A 19,887-nucleotide genomic window follows, 5' to 3' on the forward strand; every position below is an offset into this window, starting at 1 on the left:
CGCTGCACAATCGTTCAGTGGCCAACAGTGGGAATACTGCGCTTGCACAAGCGGCACCATGAACGCGGTGGTGTTCAGTGCCAACGCGGCTGTTTTCGCGTCGCTGGTGTGACAGCATTCCCTCAGAGACCACATGCGCGGCTGTTTCCGCAAGTGTCGTGTCTTCTGCGTGCGTTCGTCTGAGACTGGATTTCAGGTCAGATAATTTTTTGCATGTGTGCGGGAGGGGAAGCATGTATTGATAAAGACAAGCTTCCATACGAGCTAAGCCATGTACATAACTTAGAAGTGCTTGTCTGTGTGGGCGCATGCGTGTTGAGTCTGGTGAAAGGTCCGTGTGTGTCCCAAAGGTGCATCCCAAACATTTCGCAAATCTGAGGGGAAAAAAAAAACAGGAACTGGCGCGAACACTGGCGCCGGCCGCAGCGTTCGAAACCATACCACCCCACGAACGCGCGCGCCGCTAGAGGCGTTCCGTGCACTCTGCAGAGAGTTGAGGTCCCTAAATGAAACAAGGAAACTAGTATCATCTAGGGACCTTACAGAGAGTTAGAAGCGCCGTGTATTACATAAAGGGGAAGCGCCATGTATTAACTATAGGTGCAATGTGGGTCTCTGTGTCCAATCTGAATTTTCTGCCTTTCATTGCCCATGAGCAGTGATTGGCATGTTACAGTATACGAAATACTGGTCCATCACTGTGTGTTTTGAACCTCCCCAGGTTTCTCTCCTGCGCAACGCTGCGATGAGCACCAACGTCAGTGTCGTCGCCAGGGTAAAAGTTAACGATTGTTGCTTCGAATCTACACATGGTTCCCCTTAACGGGAGACGACGTTATTTTCTAAAGCTTGGTACTACAAACTTCTTCCTGTTTTGTTGTATTTCGCCACCATTCTAATGAGGCTTCCGCGCAATCAATAGAGCTCATGATCATGAGCAGTATTATTAGCGCAGTGCCACAACCACTTGCCTGCTGCTGTATATCAACAACCAACGCAGTCCGCAGAATTCCCGCGCAATAGTCAGAAGCCAGAAGCCATCAGCTCGAAATTCCCAAAGATTCGTCCCGTAAGTGTAGAACGCGTACCGCGAAAATAAAGTTTCAAATTGTAGTCTTAGATTCTGCGCTCTTCAAAGGCACGTTTAGCGTTCATACTACAATTATGAACAGACTCGGCAGCCACTGCTATAGAGCACAACAATCGAAGGCCGTGGTAGGACTGCATTTGGCTGTCCCATTAAATCCCTGCATTCAGTTTAAACAACATATCCCAGCTTTCAATAGCGAATCCATTGACCTTTCGTGAGGACCCATTCCAAGCCACTCGACATTGGGCTGGTTCGGCCGACTAGATATATCGAGTGCGCGCAGATGCTTTCAGGGCGTTCACAGGAAATCTATTTCGGATGAGAGCAAATCGATATTGCACCCATGATGACAAAAGTGGTCTTTATTGGCAAAAACACAGATGCTTCAAAAAGTCAGGCCTTTGTTAGTCATTGGGAAGCTGCGCTATGAAACACACTGACAGATGCACATGGTAGATGCGACGAGCTGACGCTATTTCTTTTTGTTCAACTGGATGGAGCAATGCCGGCGCAGTCATGAATAAACAGCTGGAGGTGGCATCTGCCACCCACATTTTTATTTCACTAAGTTACAGTTGCGCGAAAAGAAGATACGTCGTCATTCAGTTTACCTTCAAAAATATATCGGTAACTCACAATGTCCAATGACACGAAAGCCCCATTAAACATCTCGTTATTGTTTATAGACCTAAGGAGAGGCGCTGTTCATTTTAGAAAGCTAGTCCTATCTTGACGATCCTCTACGAGTTTGTGTAGGTATAAACTATAGGCCGAGAGCCCACACGTCTACAAAGCAAGCGCTGCTGCGATAGGTCGCATCTTTGAATCGCTTCTCCACTGAAGACAGCGTGTCCCGACAAGCAGTGTGCAAGAATTTCGATCGTCAATGACGTGTCCACAGCAATCTCGAGGGCATTCACTCAGGAATAAATGTGGCGTGCCCAAAGATGAATGTTAGAGATGAGCTTGCTGGCATCCTGTTACACTCCTTCGGAAATCACTCTCAAGTCTGTCATACATTGGCTTATGAGAGATTCATCCTTAAATGAGAGGGTAACTGACGGAATCATGAGATTGCCCAATGGCAGGTTTTCGCACAGTATAAAGTATTTCAAATGTTCAAGCTTGGTTGCTGCAGAATTTTTTAAAGGTATCATCACTATTTTTGAATTGTCCACCGATGCAGAACAATGATTGTGTTGCGCGGCTGCTGACGCAATGGTAGCGGTGTTGATGCCCGCTGCAGCAGTCGTCTTTAAATGTTAGAAGCACGTGTAGTGTGCGATGTCAGTCCATGCTAAATACCAGGAGGTAGTCAAAAACTGCACAGCCCTCCACTACACTACGCGAGCTCTCTGTCATATATTGAATAGAAGAACACACACACACACACACACACACACACACATATATATATATATATATATATATATATATATATATATATATATATATATATATATATATATATAAACCAGGTCAATTTAGAGACGTAGTGAACACGCACTTATATTTCAACCATCTTCTTTTCAGGTCATACCGGCGTAATTTGAACTCGAACACATAGATCAGCACCAGCATCATCTTCAGAGACAACATATGCCGCGATATGAGTTGGTTAGCTCGAGCGTTTGCGCATACCAGTCGTTACACTAAAACTTTTATTAGCGTGTTTGAACTTTGTATACGCGAGTACTGTACAAATAATCTCTTCGCTACAGGCATTTGATGCGACCCCGGTGTATATTACATTGACCGTCAACATCGCATGTATCAGCTGTGATTGGAAAACAGTTACTAAACTGGAAAGAGTCGTAATGGAAAGGTGTAATAAAAATCAAGCTCAGTGCGGACCATAACCACTACTACAGAAAGGGACCGAAAGAGGAATAGAAGTACTAGAAGAAAAGAAAACTGTACAGCACGTGAAGTAGACAAAATTATTCAAGAGGTGGTCTTTCGGTCACGAGTAATTCTGTATACAAGCTGAAAACGTAAAGCAATAGTTCTGCGTAATGAAAAACGCAGAATGCGTTCACATCGAAGTCCTGTGAAAACCCTATTCAATTGACTTTTCATGAGTACCATGCCAAAGGTGGCTTGTTTTTGTTGTGTTAGGAAAGGGAGAGTCGACGCCTTTCCAAAATTTTAACAGCCAAGTGGTTGACTTTATATAGGCCTGACTTCATACAGCGTTGGTTTCAGCTGTCGTTCGAATTACAATTTGGCAGGCGCTCCCCGGATGCTACGAACGGAATTTGCTGGTATTGCCATGTTGCGGAATCGTAAGAAGTTTAGCATGCACCTTCCCAATCGCTTCAAGCTGACAAACGAACCATATATGTAATCATATATGTAATACAGAATTTGACAGTATCCTGCGTATTACTATTGCACTGACCATTATCAGTATTTTGCTCGTAATGATTGATCACTTCGGGGATTCCTAATGAATAAATAGGGTGAGTTCTTTATCACCTATAGTACAGCATACACCATAGATGTGTTTTTTTAAAGGAGACAGAGAGGCTCTGTTTTGAATGTGGGATCATGCATTGGGTTCACCTAGTACGGTTTAACGTGGCTGAAAAGCTGGAGTGCCATTGCATGTCTCAATTCATCAGGTCTGAGGGGTGCCTGGCTTCCGTGAAATTAGTCGGTTCTCTGGGGCTGTCGATTGTGGATTTTTTATGCCCCTCGTCAACGCATCGTTCCTGCAAGATTTCAAGTTTAATATTTGTTCCTGTTAACTTCCTTGGCCTTCCTGTCTCTCCTTCTTCTATGCCATGTCAGCTAGATGGAGTGGAAAAGCAGCATTTGTTGCTTCGTTAAAGAGGCATTCATTTATTTGTTTGTTTGAATGTTTGTTCAATTAACTGGCTGATTGAATTTGTTATATTTTGAAAAGTAAATGTAATTACACTAAAATCAAAGTAGTCTGCTATTTAACGTAGTTTTCTTGTTATTTTGAAGGGGACCAATTCTGTAATTTTCTCCTTACTGCTTGTTAAGGAATGCTTTCGGTTTTGATATATCATGCTTCAAATCAGCACCATCCACTCCTCACCAATATTTGTCCATTTAAATGATTTTATCCCTTGTTTGAAAGCTTGTTCGCAAAAATGCGTCTCTCGTAGCAGAAAACTGCAGTTAATTTCCATGCGTGTGCCTGTGTATTTTAGTATTTGTTCCTGTCTAAAAAACTGGTAGCACTGCTTATAAAATTATAAAACGCTAGCAAACGCTGCCTGGTCGGCGTTGCGAGGCGAGAAAAGGAGAAACGTAGGAGAGAGAGACTGGGGGATGCTCATTCGCATTAGTTATTAATATGTGGGGTTTAACGTCCTAAAGCTATTATATGATTATGAGAGACGCCGTAGTGGAGGGCTCCGTGAATTTTGACCACCTGGGGTTCTTTAACGTCCACCCAAATCAGAGCACACGGGCCTACAACATTGCCGCCTCTATCGGAAATGCAGCCGCCGCAGCTGGGATTCTAACCCGCGACCTGCGGGTCAGCAGCTGAGTACCTTAGCCACTATACCACCGCAGTGGGGCGACATGCGCATTGGTGGCGTAAACGCCACTAGGAGGAATGGCTACAGTGGGGATCGAGTGTAGGCTAGAAGACGCTACCTGAGTCGGCGTTGAGAGGCGAGAGAGGGGCAACGCAGGAAAGAGGGGGAGAGGCACGCATGCGCTGCAAGGGTGGTCGTGCCGCACACCGGATTGAGGTCGACCATAAAGCGCTTTGCTTCTGCAAAGCGCTGTAATAATAAGGCAATGTCTTCAGCTAATAAGGCGCGAGCCGAAGAATTATTTGGGTACGTAAAGCCCCATGACTGCTGTCTTGTCCTTGACTTCGAACCCAAAAGTAGCGCTTAGATAACCGTAGCAATAACGTTTAGCTGCCCCTTCCAAATTATATTTCGCTAGAGTGTTGATAGAACTCAATTTGATAATCATTTGCACGCTGGCATTGCTTGCTCATCAGGTATCAGATTAACAAAGTTCGGATGGCTGTTTTACGTCTATCACATGGCTGCAGGAGATCTGAGCACAAAAATAAGGTAGCAACTAATTGTTGATTCTTTCATACGTGCTTGACAAAACATACAGTTACGGTGCTACATATCAGTTAAAAAAGCATCGTGTTTATAACAAGAAGTTTGAATGCACTATTGCAAGCGACAATGTCGCATACGGGCAGTGCGTTGTGAACGCATTGGAAATCACGCTATAATTTGTTTTATTGAACAAGCATAGATACAACGTAAACAGAGAAAGATTCAAATTTATTGATTTAATCATACACCGCTGTTACTTGAGGTGACGGTGTATATCACATGATATTTTTACTGGGAATTTAAATGTTTTCTACAAGAAAAAGGATGCCATATATTTTGCGTGAATGGGTTTTTGGTTAATTGAACCAATTATAAAAAATTGCGCTAATAATGAGTTATATGCGCTAAACACAAGAAAAAATTATGAGCGGCTTGCGTTATGCATTCATCTGTGCAGCGAGTATATGTTTACTTCCTGCAATACAACGCTGGACCTCCGGCAGAGCTTTCGCCGACCGGGCCTTAGGTCTCCCGCGTGGGGACGTCAAGACTTTGTCTTACCGCCAACTCGCGGACCTGCTGGATGGCGCAGAGTTGGTAACCGAGGCCGGGGCTGCACAGGGCTGTAGCCAACCGCAGTGGAAGGGTTTAGGATTTAGCACCTTGTGGATTTCTGGCGCAGTTAAAGGGCATGTGATTGAATGTGGCAACCTAATTATGACATATCTTGCATATATTCGTCGGCTATATATTGGTGTACAGTCCGTTAAACACTGATGGGTTGGGATACGTGTGCGTCTGCAGCTGTCGTAGGGCTGCCGCCTGCATTCTGTTCAGCTTCTCGCTGGGTGGAGGAAAGGTTCGGCGGGCCAGGTAGAAATTCTATAATTTATTTGCGAAGCGTGGATGACGCATGTATACTTACAAATCTTCTTGACATTTGGGGCTGAAAGACCACGACTGCTCTTCTGTATTTCCCACTGACCTTCATTCAAAACAACCAGGAGGTACATTAGGCAGCGTGGTGTGTAGCTTCTCTCACTGGAAGCAAAGAAGAGAACGCTAACATTGTCTATGTGCCTAATCCAATTCCGAACGTAGGATTATGGCTTGTGCGTGGGCTCCAGCGAGCAGCCTTGAAGCAAAAGCGAAACAGTTGAGGGACGCTGTTGGGCAAATCCCTCGTATAACAGGATTAAGGTTAGCTCTGTCGACAAAGGCGGAGAGCCACTTTGCGTCGCAATACATTTGCATCTGATGGGATTGGCTCAGCAAGCGAAATAATATCAAAAAAACAATGTCCAAGGCCCTATTTTGGCAATGTTCTTTGGTGTGTTTTTATGCTTTTTTAGAAACAGCTTCCCATGCGACTTCACTGCATTATCCTTGCGAATTGACATTAGATTTATGTGGGGTGTTTTCCATTCGATAGATTCCCATATTTTTAGACATTCGCGATGGCCTATTTGTAAAAATTCAACCAGAGAATTGAAACTAGCTGAATACGCAAAGCCACTCGAGGGATACTCTAGATGCCTAGAGCGTATTGTGAGGAGTCCCCTGTTCATGTGTAGTCTGCCAGAGTTTTCTCTGCACAATAGTGAACAAACTTACAATTGAATTACCTAAAGCCAATGCTTTTGTACACAGGCTGCTTTTCAGTAGAAGTACTTGAAGATTTAGACGCGGCGTCTATTTAAAATAACTCAGTCTGGTCAACACTTTTTGGGGAAGAACACATTCCTGTTACGCTTCAAGATGAATCTTGTTTGGCGAACATCATTTTCTGCAATCAATGACGGGTGCCACCTTGTGCGTTATGAATAAATGAGTGAATAAAATCACGCGGCTACATAAAGTCAACTGAATCTGAGAGAAAGCTCATAAAAAGCTATCACTGCTGCCACTGAGGTCTCTCTCGTAGTGATGTCTTTGTCTCTGCGATCAGACATGTAGTAAATAATTAGTGTCCCCTTCATATGTGTACACTTAAATACATTATTTCATGCAGATGACTAGTCTTTTTCAACCGTCTTTCCGTGTTTTCAGAGCGCACGATTTCTCCGCAGTCTGATGGTTCCTTTAAGGTTGTCGTTGCTATAGAGGAGTGCTGGAACGTATTGCTTTTAAAACTGCAGTGAACATGTCTGTGCGAACTGCCCGTTTGTAGAAATTATATTTACATCAATCGAAAGGGCCATGATACTTCTGTGTAATTTCACAGACCATTCAGACAAATCATAAGCCTGCTTCAATTTAAAAAGAAAGGAACAAAGTGCGTTAAAATCTGTGCCATTTAATGAAGTTTGGTGCAGACCTAGGCAAGACTTCCACGTTTGCTTTCGCGGTTACTTTCTTCACGTGGCAGTTCCGCACCGTTGACTGTACATTGTCCAATATAGTAAGTATTATTGGACGTCTTCGCAACCTGTATACACTGAAACTGGGAACGCGAAAATCCAGAAGTAGGTCACGAGTGGACTGGTAAGGCGCAGATGTGTCCTCACGTGAGTGCTTCAAACACGAAATTGGTTTAGGAGCGACAGTGGCAAGATCGCGTGATGTTATTAGCATCAGAAAACTGTTTTTCTTAAAATGGCTGCAAGAAATTGAATCAAATAAGGCGCGAGTTGTAATATGACAATGGGTACACGTTTTGTGTACTTTCTGCTGTATCTATTGGCAAAAACCATCCGGCGTAAATCTATTCGAAAATATTGCGGTATGTGTACTCGCATTCACAAATGTTCTGCATTCAATTTTTTGCACTTTTACGGCGAAAGCTCTTAAGAGATCACAATGGTCGCGTGCGCCGTAGTCTCACCGCAGCCGAAGCTGGTGTCCGAAGCCACCATCGCACAAAATGAGAACAAAACTAGGTAAAAAAAACATTAAGGACACAAAAGGATTCAAACCCTGCAAGCCCTGCAAGCCACCCCCGTATTCTACCACTGAGCTACGCTGGTGCTAAGAACTCCTTTGCAAACTGACCACAGGCATGTTTCATACCGGCAAAGGAATCGCATAAATGTGTGTAATAAAGTGCCTTAGAACAGATAAGAAACAGTAAAGCGTCACAGAATGCGAATTACTCAACTAGTGGGTCTTCGAGTGGTACAGCTCATCAATATAGCGCTAAGCATAATTCTTCATCGTCAGCCACAGAATCGAAAATTGCACAAAATTCCTTGCAAGTGTGTAGCGGGTACCACGCTTCTACGAAGAATGATGAAGGATGGCTTGGTGAATCCTCCATGCTACTAAAATGATGACAATTTATGGTGTAGTGGGTACCTTGCAAGTACTTGTGTAGCAGTTACTCATATAGCGTTTAAAAAGGCTCTGAAAAGCCACTTTTTCATATTTCGTTGTGGTGTTTTTTAACTTTTTTAATCACGGCTATACTCAAGTTGTCCTTCAACTCATCTTATAGCTCTTCTTTCTCTTTTCACCGTAGTTCTCTCTTTTCTCCTGCAAATATCGCGTTTGTGAAGTACGGATGAAGCCGCTTCCCTCAGTGTTGTTTCCGTGAGCTTAATGGTTATGAACAGTCACCATTGATAAATATGAATGGTTAACTAACAATAGCTTCTGTCACTATCATAAGTGTTTCAAAGAGTTGAGGCACGTTCGCTGTGAAAGAATTGATTGATTTGCGGGGTTTAACGTCGCAAAACCACCATTTGATTATGAGAGACGCCATAGTGGAGGGCTCCGAAAATTTTGCCACCTGGGGTTCTTTACCGTGCACCGAAATCTGAGTACACGAGCCTACAACATTTCCGCCTCCATCGGAAATGCAGCCGCCGCAGCCGGGAATCGAACCCGCGACCTGCGGGTCAGCAGCCGAGTACCTTAGCCACTAGACCACCGCGGCGGGGCGCTGTGAAAGAAACAAACTACCTATATAGCACAACCTCAGTTGCAACTGTCGCGCTTTTTACAGTTCGTATTAAGTGAGCGTTCTCTGTATTTAAGATAACGTTACCCTAAACTCAGTTGGCTTAATTACCTCATCAGTTTGAACAAGGAGAAACTGAATACAAAATAGGCTGGTGCTGTCATAAAGACGGATGATGGAAGGATTAAAGACAATGGGCAAACTTGTCAGCCTCCTGATCAGATTGCCACTGACCTTACTAGTCACACGATCACTCATGTTAGTCTATTTTTACGCCTTCAACTTCGCACTAACTTCTTCTTGGCATGAAATCTGGCAAAGGACAATGTTTTGAAAAATGATTTCAATAACTCGGTAATCTTGTGCATGCGATGAAACACAGAGATAATGAAGGTTGTTCTGTTGTCGAGCATGCATAGTTGATCACGGTGCGCCACCAAATTATCGCAGAGCATTTAAGTATACAAGAGAGTGATCGCACGATTACTAGCGTTCCCCTAGAAGCGACATGGCGCCATACAAATGCTTTCGTGCGCGCCAAATTTGTAGCTTGCTATTCGTGTTCTGTATCGATGCCCTCCGCTCGATACTTATTCTTACCTATACTAATACCTCCAGCAAAACGTCAATAGTAACTCTACCAACAGTTACGCAGTTTAACCCACATTCTTGGGAAAGTTATGTCGCACGTCCATCAGCGCAGCTAGCTTATCGTTCTGCGCGTTCTCGCATGCCACGCGTTTCTTTGTTTATCTGACAGGATACTTATCGTACACATAGTCTAGCGACATCATCGAGCGTTCAACGACATCGCGTGCTTGCTTTATTGAGGTCAGAGCCGGGAGCTTCATTCGATTGTTCGCCTAGTGATGCCGTGTAGACAAACAACACGATTGTCGACAAATATACAACACATTCCTCGTTTGTGGCAATTCTATAGCCACCAGTGTGCATTCCTGAAAGTTCTGAAGTTTCTTTCGCAATGTTTCTGATTGCCCACACAGTAGACCGCGTTGTCCAAAACCGTCACGCTGTTTCCTATCTGTGCTGCGTGCCTGTAACAGCATCATAGGTGCAAGCAAGGGCTTCGGCTTATGGGGAGAACGACGACGAAGTGATTCTGGCGTAGAACACTGCTGTCACTATCTGTAATTTTTCAAAGTTTTTCTGCGACTCTGTAGAAGACACCGTTCCAGTGACTGCGGCGATGGACGTGGATTCGCCTGGGCTTCCACCGCAACCATCGATGTCGTCCGCAGCTACCACGAGAAAGCGTACGGGCCACCCGAGTGATGCCGACAGCGAAGACACGCTGATTTACTCTACGGCCAGCGACGAGAGCTCCGATGAAGGCGACTTCGTGCCTGTGACAAGGCGGCAGCGAAAAAGAAGACTAGTGATGCCGTCTCCAACAACAAGTAAGAATGTGACGACGACGCGAGAGCCCACGATATACACAATTCTGTTTGTGCCGGTCGATGCGGCTCATAGTCTCAACCGGCTCAATCGTCAAGTCACGTCTAGGTTTCTTGAGGAACCCGCCCAGAGAGAGATCGTGGACGTGCGGATCAATGGCCGTAAGAATATCCTCGCCGTAGACGTCACTCAACGAAGCACATTGGAAGTGCTGAGCAACGTCAAGATGTTGGATAACATCAATGTTCGCTCATATATACCTGATGGCCGCGACTCTACGGCAGGCGTCATTTACGACGTCGACATTTCCATCAGCGAAACTGACTTTGCTGCTCTCATCAAACCGGTGTCTGCAGAACTTACTATACTGCAAGCTCGTCGCCTTGGCAAATCACGCTGCGTGAAGCTCGTGTTCAAGGGTGACAGCCTTCCATCGCAAGTCAAGGTCGGCCATTTTCGACACACAGTGCGACCCTTCGTACCGAAACCCCTTCAATGCCGGAAATGTTATAGATTGGGACATGTCAGTGCTGTTTGTACAAACCTGGCTGTGTGCTCGCTATGCTCAGAATCACATAGCGCAGACGCTTGCCAGGCAGAACTTCGAAAATGTCGAAACTGTCATGGCCCTCACGAAGCATCGTCGAAAGATTGCCCAATCATGAAAAAGAAAATGCAAGTGTTGAGGCAAATGGTCCGGGATGGCTCAACTCACAGGGAGGCCGCTGCCCAAGTACGACGCCGGCGGTCTCGTCGCCGGAGGCCCCTGAGGAGACCCAGTGCTGAAGCAAGGATTGAACCTCACCAAAAGACCGCCGGCATACCACCTCAAGCGTCCAGACACGCCGAAAACAAATCCTCCAAGCAAGACAAGAGCATCACCGGCTCGCCTGAAGCATGGCCAGCGCTGCCAACGATAGACCCACCATTTGAGCCACCGCATCGCTCGTCTACAATCACTTTGGAACGAGAATGCGGTGATAGTCGCGACAAAGAAATCGTAGCCATGGTAAAGGCCCTTATGAATACCATTCGTATGCTCCTCACTAGCATTGACAGTCCGGCTGCAAAGAGTGCACTTCAGTTAGTGGATGCGCTGAAGCCGGTGCTATCAAGTCTGGAAAGGCACCATGGCTCCGCCTCTGCAAGCCTTTCGTAAAGAGGTCAAAGGAGCTTCGATATTCCAGTGGAATGCCCGAGGCTTCAAGCCCCGCATTTCTGATATACGACAATTTGTGTTCAAAAACCAGTTTCCAATTATTGTTATCTGTGAGCCAAGGCTACACAATGCAATACGACTATCCAGGTACGAAGCCTTCAAGTCCGCTACCTGCAACGAACAGAGTAAAGTCATTGTATATATCAGATGCGACCTTACCTATATCGAGCACCGTGTAGCACCTCACGATGACAACCAGTATGTCTGCTTGACAGTTAAACGTAGAGACCTCAATTTCACGCTTGTAGGCGCATATATATCACCTTCAAACCGTTTTGAACCTGAAAGACTACGTGCACTGTTAATAGCCACACCTGGACCATGGATCATCACCGGAGATTTCAACGCTCACCACCCACTATGGGGAAGTCAGAAGACAGACAGTCGCGGAAGGCAAGTATTCTCCTTTGCTCTGGAGCAGCAGCTGCTTTGTGTAAACGACGGAAGCCCAACGTTTTTACGGGGAACGACATACAGCAGCTGCCTCGACTTGACATTTGTGTCACGAAGCCTAAATGGAAAGGTCAAGTGGTTCGCAGACTATGAAACTCATGGAAGCGACCACATACCAACTTATTTGAAGATCAAGGGCCTGGAAAAATCGCCAAACTACGACACTTCGACTCGCATCGACTGGACAAAGTTCAGGTCACTGACGGAAAAAAGGTGTCAAAAAAATAAAGCGCCTCCTCTTGACACCCTCGAGGATATGATTAGAGGTGCTACTCAAGAAGCGACCTATCATATTCAACATACTTCAGATTATTGTCAATATCAAGCGGAATTGGAACGGCTCAGAGCAATCCGTCGTCGCGCAGAAAGAAGATATAGGCGCACTAAGTCCATTCACGACTTGAGGGAGGCAAGGCGCCTACAGAAAAAAATTCAGCGGCGAATCATTTCACTTTCATCCTTTCGCTGGAAACAACTGTGCGAATCTTTGGATCCACACAAGCCTTTGACGCAGACATGGAGGATTGTCCGTGGCCTACGAACATCGCCACATCAACATCGCCCCTTCAAGTGTCTTTCTCTCCACCAAGGACGCACCGAAATTGAAGTAGCAGAAGATTTCTGCATGAAAGTTGCCGGTCATGCGTCCGCGTGCACCACGCGCCACCTAGAAAACGCTCCAGTTTCCAGAGATTCAAGAATGGACACCTTTTTCTCTCTAGAGGAACTACAAGCGGCCTTGACGGCATGCAAACGATCTTCATCGCCTGGTCCGGATGGGATCACGTACATGGCTCTTTGCAACCTCGGAGAAGCAGCTCGACGGGCCCTTCTATCCGTGTACAACGTCTCGTGGAGCAGCGGATTTATCCCTCATTCATGGAAATCCAGCCGCCTCGTCCCTGTGCTTAAACAAGGTAAATCTCCTCTGCACTTGACCTCTTATCGCCCCATCGCGCTTACCAGCTCTTTCGGGAAAGTGATGGAGAGGATGATTTTGACTCGCCTGGAGTGGTACCTGGAGCACTATGAGGTATACCCTCATGCTATGACGGGCTTTCGGCGTGGGAGGTCCGCAATTGATAACGTTATAGACCTGGTCTCATCTGTTCAGCATCAAAAAAGACTGAAACGTTTATCTGCGGCGTTGTTCTTGGACGTGAAAGGTGCATACGATAACGTATCACATGAAGCTATTCTGGATGTCATGGAAAATGTTGTATTAGGGGGTCGGGTTTACCAATGGATCCACAGCTATCTGAAAGGCAGAACTTTCTTTGTACAGACGGAGAATGGCACAACAACGCACCATTGCAACCACCGAGGTGTGCCTCAAGGCGGCGTTCTTAGCCCCACACTTTTCAATCTAGCGCTACTCGGCCTGGTTGATGCACTTCCAGAATCTGTCCATCTATCAATATATGCAGATGACATCTGCATCTGGGCGTCAGGCGTAACACGCCTTCATTTGCGTGCCCGGCTTCAGAGAGCGGCAAAAATAGCGACAAAGTACCTGGAAGAACGGGGACTAGAGCTGTCATCAGAGAAATGCTCGCTTATAGCATTCACGCATAAGGTTATGAGCCCATTTGTTATTAAAATCAACGGACACACGATCAACTACGTGAAGACCCACCGATTCCTCGGAGTCATAGTTGATCGCGACCTCTCCTGGAGCCCTCACATCGCCCATATGAAAACTAAACTCACCATGATCACCCACGTACTGAGGTTTCTTGCTGGAAAAACGTGGGGTGCATCGGTAAAAGCAATGCTCCAACTCTACACTGTTTTGTTCCTCGGTTATATGCGATACAGCTTACCCGTGCTTTGCGGGATCCGAAGAACAAACTTGCGCGTCCTCCAGTCGATCCAAGCCCAAGCCCTGAGAATATGCCTTGGTCTCCCGAGAGGCGCGTCTACAGCAGCGACAGTCATCATTGCGCGTGATTATCCAGTCAACGCATACATCCGCGTAGACGCTTTGAGAATGCACATAAGACATTTCGCTCGGCTTCCATCTCATCACCTAGCCTCACTTCGAACTTCCAGGCCCCACTCAGCGTTCAGCGCAACTGTAGCTCAGCATTGCGCAGTGCTTCCATTGCACTTTACGCATGCAGCACAGCCGCCGATACCATTATGGTGCCTACACCCACTCAAAGCCCTTCTTACAATTCCTGGCATCCAAAATAAGAAAAAGTCGTCGCATCTAGCCCTGAAACAGGCCACATTACTTTTCCTGCAAGAGAAGCACAACGGACGCCTTCACATTTACACGGATGGCTCGGTGTCATCAGTAAGCTCTGCAGGGGCGGTGGTTATTCCCGCGAGGCACATCACAATTAAATTCATGACATCGCATTTGACGTCATCGACAGCTGCAGAACTTGCAGCCATTCGTGCAGCTCTGGAGTTTATAGTAAAAGAACCTTCGGTAATTTGGTCGATCTTCTCGGACTCGAAGGCATCTCTTCAATGTCTTATATCACCCTTTCGCCATGGACCTAATGAACAGTTAGTAGCTGAAATAAGGCTTCTTCATCACCAAGCAACCGAAAAAAAGCACAGCATAGTGTATCAGTGGATACCAGGTCATTGCGGTATATATGGCAATGACCGCGCAGATGAGGCCGCTAGATCTGCACACGATGGTACCCAATACACAGCCATCCCGTTCTCAAGAACCGACGCAGCTACAAGACTTCGTTCGCTTGCACGTGACCTCACACTGGTACAGTGGAACTCGACAGACTTCACAAACGCGCGCCTGCATAACTTGGATCCCGATCTGCAGCTTCGTCTTCCCCCAAGGATATCTCGAGCTGAGGAGACTCTTCTATGCCGCCTGTGGCTTGGAGTGGCTTTCACGAACGCATACTCTTATCTCATCGGGATGGCCAGCTCTCCTACATGCACTTACTGCACTTGCGAAGAAACCATCGCAAACCTTCTATGTGAGTGCACCTATTTCAACGTGCAAAGACAAGAACTCACTGCAGCTCTGGATAGACTAGACAATCGGCCTTTGTCGGAACAAAGGATTCTGGGTCATTGGCCGAGCCCATCCTCAGCCCAGAAGGCTTTGAAAGCTTTGCTGCGTTTTTTGCGGACAACTGGCCTCAGAGACAGACTTTAGTGTCTTATACTCATTGATGTTGCCTTTCCTCTATTGCAATTTTTTTTTGTAATTTCTCCCTCTCTTCGCAACATTTCTTTTTAACATCTTTCATTCTCCTCACCCCTTTCCCCAGCACAGGGTAGCCAGCCGGTCTAAGAACTGGCTAACCTCCCTGTCTTTCCGCTTAAACTTTCCTCCTCCTCCTCCTCCTTCGGCTTATGGCCGACATAATTGTATTGTTCGGGCACATTTTAAGAGTTATGCAAATTATGGCATTTTTGTATTGCAATGAGGCCTTTGTTTTCATAAAATCGTTAGATTGTGCTACGTAAAGCGGTCACATTTGACTCATGAAAGATCATTCAGCTATCGCTAGCATCATTTACTGCCCGTTGTGTGCCAGGTTAGCAGGGAAGTCTGCCGAAGGAACTTTTTTTTATGTTCCTTTGTCCATTTAAATGTGTGTTCGTATACGTACAAATTCAATATTGAAAAATTGTATGAGGGAAAAGGGAGGGTTGAACACTTCCCGTGGCTACACCAGGGGTCAGGAGGCATACAGAAGAGAGGGAGCAGACACGAACGGTAACCAGGTGAAATTAAGTGGTACGTTAGCCAACGCAAGAGAAAGGGTCGTAGCAGCTTGAACGTTAGAAGAACAGTGATAGTGCGTTTCTCTACGAGAGAGAGAGTAAGAGAGGCAGCGCATAGTATATGTCAATTATGTGCGGTTTACACACCACATCACTACTATGCAACCGCCACTCGCGCCACTATTTTGTCTTTAACAATTTTATGAATGCTTTGGTCATCATTACCAGTCATGAAAAATTGAACAATATGTACAGAGTAAATAAGGCTATTCATAAAATCGCATCTTTGTTTTCTTCAGCAACCTGAACGGCAAGCTCCTTTTGGGTGCCCATGCAGTGGTGAGCATTGTGCTATCGGAAAAAACGAGCGTCTTATTCGTAGACTCTACCCACCCTACGCACATTCGCCATGTTTTTTTTTTCTAATGTATTGAGCGTTCTTTATCACACTACTGTTCGAATTTATGATCTTACTCACAGAAATAAACGCAGCACACTGTAACACGAATAAGCGTGAATTGCGCATGGCAGCGCAGAGTGCCGTGCAAACATTAAGTACCCGCAGTCACGCATTCTTGGACGCCTAATAAAAGGAGAAGAATCTGTACCCATAACTAGCCACGCATCCAACCTTTCGAGCAATACGGTCAAAATCTCGTGCGTCTGTTATACCGCTGTTACTTGGGGAACCTTGTAACGACTTCGCACTTCCGAGTGGTTCCTGAGATTGTTTGTTTCATTGCTTTGTTTGCTGTTTTTGTTTGTTCACATTTGGCTTGCTCAGTACTGGTATGTGGTGCAGCATCTCACCCTCTTACTCAATATTTTCACGATGTTATAAGCTGTAAGGGCGAAAAAGTGTGGACAGGAACTACGCTTCTACCACTTCGTCCTGCCTTCTTGGTCATCGCACTTCATTCGGCTTTCTTCAGTTTGAAAAGTTCACCTCAGATTAGACAACCAAACAAGCAAACCGAAAGCTGAGCCAACCAAACACTAAAGAAGTGAAGTGTCCGCAGCACTTGCCGGAAATGAAACATTGTGCCACACTCGATAAAGCAGCGCGTTGGAGTAACGAAAACAGCCTTTTTGTGGCTTCTCCTTCGAAAGTTCAGCTGGAATTCAGCGTCCCCGCAATTTCATCGGCTATTTGTTTCATTATCTTTTTTTGAAACTCTAGCTCTTGTCGATGTATAGACGTAAAGATGTACTTAGCACCTGCTGTCGCCTTTTTGTACAAACAATTTTGCCATTTCTTTTCATCTAACCTTTCGCAAAATTGTTTTTTTTTTTTTGGTATCCCTATTTTTCCATCATTCGCACAAACAAGGCTTTTATTTTCTCAAAGCTTTTTCCCAACCAAACTTCCGCGTTGGTGTTTTATTGCATTTTCACTGGCTTATTCGAAGAACAGGAAAAATCAAACTCTGCAGCAGGGCCCTCTGTATAGATTGAATACATGCTCAGTGTATTTTACATTGGCTGGTTGGAACAATTCACTATTCGAATTCAGGAAAATAATCATCTTGGCTTTGAGATAGAGCTACCGGATTTTTTTTTACTCCCTCGCTCCATCAAGCTCTCCTTCATGCGTGTAACGTTGACACTAATGTTGTCTTGAACTGCCCTGGGTGATTGCGAAAGTGAGCAGAAAATGCGGCTATAGCACTGCTTCAATTTGGCGCATTTAGCTTGACTGCACAGTGTGGATAATTTCTCGTGCTTGTGTACTACCCTATATATTGTACATTACGGAACAATAATAGGGCGGGTCAATATATATATAAGCACAGCCCTAGTCTAAATCCCTCCATCGCAAGGCAACAACGTCCGAGTACTCGAAGCGAGCTGCGGGCTGCGGGTCTCTGTGTCTAAAGGAGCCCCCAGTATAAAGGGCGGCGCTCCTAATGGCCTCGGCATGTTGGAGTGTCTGCAGCATTAGACTTCTCAAGTCGGCTGGCATTTTCCAATAAGAAACACTGGTTCATTGCGGCGTGTTTTGCCCCTCCCCAAGTTTGACGTCATTACAAGCTCTTTTTTGCACCCATTTGCGTGTACTAGGATACTGTGCACGCTAAAAACATCTCTTGTTATTTCGACACAGTGACGACTCGGTCTTATCTTATCTACATGTAGTTTAAATGCAGTATCTTCCCCATTTAGTGACTTGTGCAAACGTAAAGATATACGTTTACGTACGTACTGCGCGAACGTTTACGTATCGGAAGCTAAACTTTCTGTTTCACCGCAGCCTTCACTGTATCGTCTCAAACATCTGGAACTTTGGAATGACTTGCGCATTACGGCAGAACAAGAACGTGGCGAGGGTCGATGACTTGAGGAGAAACGATAACCCCTTGACATCACCGGCGCTAATTACTTCCACTTGTTCCCGCTCTTTCGGCTTCACTGCGCACTAGATCTTAAATTCGCACTCCGAGACTGTGCACCAAAATTTACAAACGAGGTTCGCGACTTCAAGTCGCCATCAGTCGTGCCCGACTTTCGGCTTGGGCAATCAGCGATGAGTACTAGCTGCAGCTCTCGATGTCTGGCCCTAAATGTGCGTGTAGCAGTGCGTCTTGAATGAAATAAAAGACGGAGGAAAAATTGGCCAACTGATTCTTCATAAAAAACTAACCTGAAAACATGGAAGACACACACGAGGGCACGATAAATAAATGATATAGTGACGCAGAGGTGTGCACATGCATGCACAGTATAGAAAGCCAGAAAGACATGCAAAGTGAGGGGGGTAAGGCGAAAAGGTTAACCGAAATCGATGCATCTGCTTGATGAGCCATACAGAAAAATAAGTGTCGAAAAAAAAGAAACAAAAAAGTAAATCTGAGGAGTACGAGTTAAATGGTCTGTCCAACAGGCCATCTTTCTGTGCGACGATACTTCAACTCGAAGTTGCAATACTATTCGACAGGGGCCGGTCATTAGGCGGGCCCACGGCCATTAGTGGCAGCCTGTGCGTGGTGTAGCTTGAATAGCGGCAGTGTGTGTGTTCGCTGGAGACATGCAGAGATGTGAGAAGGTTACACAGAGTTCATCCAATGGTACAGAGTGATAGAGGGCAAGCACAAGTACGCAAGTTGTCCGCCACATTAGAGAGAAGGTTTTCTCGAAAGATCTTCCCGAGGAATGTGGTGGTGTCTACGCGCAGGTGGCACAGAAATGTTCGACTAAAGTAGAAATCGAATGCTCCCCATATGAAAAGCTGGTAAACAAAATTGACAGCTGAGGAGAAGCCAGCGATTCAGCGTCTTTCGTACGTGTTTAGGGCATTACATCTCTCTCGTTTTTATGAGTGTTTCTCTCCCTCTTTTGTGAGTGCTCTCTGTCTCAAACATGCACCTACCGCTCTTCCTTGGACTGTTTGTGCTAGCGATAATATTTACTGATAATGGTTACTGATATTTGTCGACGCACTTTCCGGGCGGCCGGCAAGCTCGTCGATACAACCTTGCACTGTTCGAGGAAAAAAGGCAAGGAATGAAGTATTATTTCGTGTATTTCCAAAAACCAAGACACGATTTTGGGGCAGGGCGTAGTGTATGACGCTTGGTTAATTTAAGTTTGCTGGCGCTTCTTGGAGTGCTCATCTTTTGAAACACATCAACAATTCATTACTTTGTTTATGTGGGCTTCATAGCTGCGGATCGAAAAGTGACGTGGAGATAAGCTACCAACACCATGTTCCTTGATCTATTCTTGCTTGAGCTTGTTCTTGGCAGTATCATTATTGAAGTCGTGCGAATGACGACTACTGGATCCTTCCTTCCCCCGATTCTTCGTGCCGTTATCTTTTGCAGCGGCATAAACACGTGCGTATGAGCCGACACGATGTGGCACACTCACTCACGTATATTATGCGCTGGCTGTATACACAAAGCCGTACTGCTTTCATCCATCCTGAGAGTTTCACGCTCTTTTTTTCCTTTCGCAGTTTCTCGGTAAGCCACTAATTTCTCACTGAGACCCGGTAAAACACGGACCATTATCCCACACTGGGCAAGTA

The sequence above is a fragment of the Rhipicephalus microplus genome, unplaced genomic scaffold, assembly GCF_043290135.1.
Source record: "Rhipicephalus microplus isolate Deutch F79 unplaced genomic scaffold, USDA_Rmic scaffold_120, whole genome shotgun sequence".
NCBI lineage: Eukaryota > Metazoa > Arthropoda > Arachnida > Ixodida > Ixodidae > Rhipicephalus > Rhipicephalus microplus.